The sequence below is a fragment of the Wasmannia auropunctata genome, unplaced genomic scaffold (genome assembly GCF_000956235.1).
Source record: "Wasmannia auropunctata unplaced genomic scaffold, wasmannia.A_1.0 LD335277.1, whole genome shotgun sequence".
NCBI classification, from domain to species: domain Eukaryota; kingdom Metazoa; phylum Arthropoda; class Insecta; order Hymenoptera; family Formicidae; genus Wasmannia; species Wasmannia auropunctata.
In genome coordinates, this window is record NW_012027613.1 from 12,916 (window position 1) to 13,735 (window position 820).

The window sequence follows — 820 nt, forward strand, 5'->3', positions numbered from 1 at the left end:
ATGACAAATTCTGATGGCAGATTCTGAAAGAGCAAGAAATTTTACATCAGAAATGATGTTGCTAGAATTTTTTCAAGGCCATTAAAATAAAAAATTAAGCCACTGAAAATTGTTCAAAAAATGTGTCCGCCTGGACGTTAATGGGTTAAAATCACAGAATACATATGCCAAAAATAAAGATCACCTTACTCTACCAAAAATAGACGAAATTCAAGAAAGTGTATTTTTGTCAAAAATAATTGTAAAGAGATTTTTCAAAAAGCATTTTACAGCTGAAATCTTTTCTTTTTAAATCGACACTTTAAAAACGACTTACTGACGTGTTTACAGAGGTGCATAAATGTAAATGGAGATGCGTCAAATTTCAAAAATTTTTGCAAATTTTGCGAACTTTCATGGCGTAAATTAAAAATCGCACACAAATACAGTTTACTGCTTTCAAAAGAATGAATTTTTATCTTTAATTTGCTTTTTTGTTGAGCGTTGTACGATTTTTTTTCACCGAGTTATTCAACATTGAACTAAAAAGGACCATTTTTGCTTCAATGTTGAATAACTTGATGACTAAAAATCGTACAACGCTCAACAAAAAAAATTAAAAGTAAAGATTCACTCTTTCGAAAGCTATAAATTGCATTTGCATGCGATTTTTAATTCGCGCCATGGAAAACCGCGCCTTGTCAAAGTTCGTAAAAAATTTTGTGATTCGTCGGGTCTCCTTTTCTATCCGTGTAATTCTATGAAAGATCAGTAGGATCGTTTTCTAAAGTATCGATTTGGAAAGTAAAGATTTCAAGCTGTAAAAACTTTTTTGAACATC